This window comes from Pteropus alecto, unplaced genomic scaffold (genome assembly GCF_000325575.1).
Source record: "Pteropus alecto unplaced genomic scaffold, ASM32557v1 scaffold106, whole genome shotgun sequence".
Classification (NCBI taxonomy): Eukaryota; Metazoa; Chordata; class Mammalia; order Chiroptera; family Pteropodidae; genus Pteropus; species Pteropus alecto.
In genome coordinates, this window is record NW_006442103.1 from 2544012 (window position 1) to 2547681 (window position 3670).

Genomic DNA, 3670 nt, shown 5'->3' on the forward strand with positions numbered 1-3670 from the left:
TGTTTATCTTGAATTTCTCTTATAGGCAAGGCTGAGCATTTTCATTTTTACTTTTCTGTAATGTTTGTTCGTATTCTATTTATGCTTTACCTATTTTTCTATTTGGTTGTTGGCCTTTGACCTTTCTATTTCTTGGAACTCTTTCTATATTAAAGAAATCAGCCCCTTTATAATGATAGGAATTGCTAATATATTCCCACAGGATTGAAGGACCTAGAGGGCAAATTGATAGCATCTTTTAAGATGAAGAATTTTTACCCAGAAATATAATTTATAGTATTTGTCTAGCAGCTATATTTCCACATGTGAAAAATGACTTAGAAACAAGGATATTCATTGCAGAATTGTTTGTAAATAGTTAGATTGGAGGCTACTAAAATGTCCATTGATGAGATCTAGTTAAATCATGATTTACTTATTTGGTAGACTATTATGTAGCCATATATAAAGAATGAAGCAGTACTAAATGTACTGATAAGGAAAGATCTCTAAGATATATATCTTTAAGTTAAGAAATAAGTTGCAGAACAGTGTGTACTGTAATTACGAATTTGGAATAAAAAGGAAAACTGTGTATGTAATTAGTTTATGCATTAGAACATCTCCAGTAGGATGGGTTGCCTCTGGAACACAGGACTCAGTAGCTGGGAAGCAGGAGTAGAAGGTATACGCTTTTTCTTTCTGTAACAGCTTTATTGATATATAATTTACATACTATGAATTTTACCAATATTAAGTGTATAATTCAATTTTAGTATATTTAGTATATAGTACAACTATCACCACAATCTAGTTTTAGAACATTTTCATCATCCTAAGAAGAAACTGTTCTTTTACAGTTATTCTCCATTCCCAGCCCTAGACAACCACTGATCTACTTTTGTCTCTATATTTGCCCTTCAAGGCATTTTGTATATACTTTTATACTTTTTGAATTTGTTTTGTCTATTTTTAATTTAAATCTTCTATTCAAAATTATATACCAAAAAAGATCTAGTTGATCCTATTATTATTCTCTCTTCTCAAAAGAAGAAACTGAAGCATGAAAAAGTTAGTTTTTAGTACTATAAGCAGATGAGAGGAGGGACTAGAAATAAAGTTGGAGCATAATGAACAAGATCCTATTTCCTATTTTTACTGCATCAATATTAGATCGCATTTTGGCTTTGCATACACTGGAATTTAGATTTAATCATTGTTCACATAAGTGTAAATCTCTGTAAAAGGTCAAAACATTTACCATGCAGAAAGGAAAGAACAAATCATTATGCTGATAAAAGATATGTGTATGAAAATAATACTGTATGGGCACTTCACTTTTTATTGCCTTATTTTGTTAGAAATCCATAAACATTAATATAATCTTGTCATATATTATAAAGGTTCACAATCTGCTAATGTCGAGATTAATAATCTAGCCCCATGGTTAACTCATAAAATCATACAAATTTAGATTTGGATGGGGATTTAGAAATTTATCTATGACATTTCCCCAGATTTATTCCACTAGATATCAGCCACTCTAATTACTTTACTGACATGTTTAACCTTTGTGAAAATCTCTATATAGATTTATGTGAATATTGTTGGTTGCTAAAAATCTAAGAGGCAAATTTGTGACCAGTTCTTTTCAAGTGAATAATAATAAATAATAACAATAATAAGAATGTTGATAAGAATAATAGGAATGTTATTGAGTATTAACTGTAGCCTGTCATTGAGTTAGGGAGGTGCTTTACATACATTAAGGCATTTAGCCTATACAAACTAATGTCTATGATGAAGGCCCTATTTTTAATCCCATTTTTATTGGCAGTATGGGAAACCCCATTATTATCAGTAAAGGAAACTTTTTCCTAGAGAGGTAATGAACATGCCTAATGTCACACAGCTATTAAACAGCTAAATTTGAACCTAGTCTTTATTCAACAAGTTTTTGTGATATACATTGTTGCATTAATCTCATTCATGACTCCATGTTACATTTTGTCCATTTGTTTTATTCCTTCATATTTTACTTTATTTTATCTAGTATTTTATGTGTCTTGACATATAAACAACTTTCAATCTTCTCTAGAGAGTGATGGGTTTAAATAAACAAGCATATTGACTATAGTTTGTAGGGTTGTACTTTATTAGGAGAAAAAAAAACAAAGAAAAATGTGTTTTTGTGAATACTATAATTTCCTTTGCTACCTAAGGACAGGTTTCCCCTCTTTGAACAGTTTGTATTTGCAAAGATAAAGCAAGAGCCAATCAATCAATATTGATTGAGTCGATGTGGGGAATATAGAGAATTATGCTAGAGTTCCTGCCCTTTGGGAGCTTACATATTTAATTGTTGAGTGAAAATACATGTACAAAACCACAAATATGTGAAAAGTGATTATTAATGGCACTGGTAATGGGTCCTTTATGTGTCATAAGTCAATGGTTAAAGTGAAAGGAAGGCACTGTAGGAAATGGATTTTTTTTTTCAAGGACTGTCAATCCCTAAGGCAAAACAAGAATTTTTAATATTTGAGTACTTTGAAAAGTTCTATAACAAAATATTTGGACAAGATGCTTTTTAAGGTCTGTCCAACTTGAAAATAATATAATTAAATGAATTATACAGATACTAATTAATAGAGAGTTAAGAGGTTTGCCAGAAGGAGGTATAGGAAAACTCAGAGTGGACATAGAGAGTAACCGGAGAGACACAAGGAATATTTTTCATTTCTCAGGATTAGAAGTGCATTTGTGTGTGTGTCGAGGTTGGGGGGTGAAGGGTGGATAAGAGGAAAAGGTGTTAGCAAAGCAGTCAACCACTGAGCATATTTTCCAAAGTAGCTAGCTAGCTGCCTGTTCAAACTTTGTTGAGACTCCGATAAAAACGTATTAAAGGATAATGTCCAAGATGCTGTTAAAATTAAAATTGAGACTGTCAGACATAGAGAAAAGGGAGTCAATTTGTGTAGTCCATTTTAATGGTTCTTCCCTCTCTAGCCAATGGTGCAGACTCAGTGACCACTCCCCTCCCCACTTTGCCTTTCAAGATCCCAAGTGGTAGATTCTAACCACTTGGGATCATTTTCCTTACCGACTTTTTAAAACAGCGGTTACTTGTGCTCTCTTCCAACTAGGGTATTGTGACTTTTTCTTCGGTTGCCCACTAATCTTCAAGTGTGTGGGGTGAGAACCACCTTTTCCTCCACTTGGTTGTGGGGCTACAGGTGTCTGGAAGCAAAGGCCTGGGTTTCAGTCTGATAAGATCTACTTGCTTTGGAAAGGATTGCTTTCACTAGACAGTGGTCTTGTTTCAGGGTGCACAATGGTTTGTTTTTTATGTTTTAGAGGATGGAGAGGGTCTGCAAATACAAGATGGCCTAAGAGGAAAGTTATAAAATCGTTTTCCCTCGGTCTGCGTAGGTCGAGGACAGCCAAGTTGGGACTCGGTTTGTAGCCCAAAGTGAGGGCAGTCCTGCACTCCAGGGGCCACCCTCCCGAGGTGCGGGGCAAGGAGTGTTTAGGTGTCCCACACACTTCGCCCCAGGAAGACCACAGGGGCTTCTTAGGGGAGCCTACGAAAGGAAGCCGGCCGCCGTGCCCCGCGGGTGCAGGCCTGACCCGGGAGTCGCAGGGCCCAGGGCGGGCGGCGGCGCGGAGGCGGCGGCGGTGGGGGAGGCGC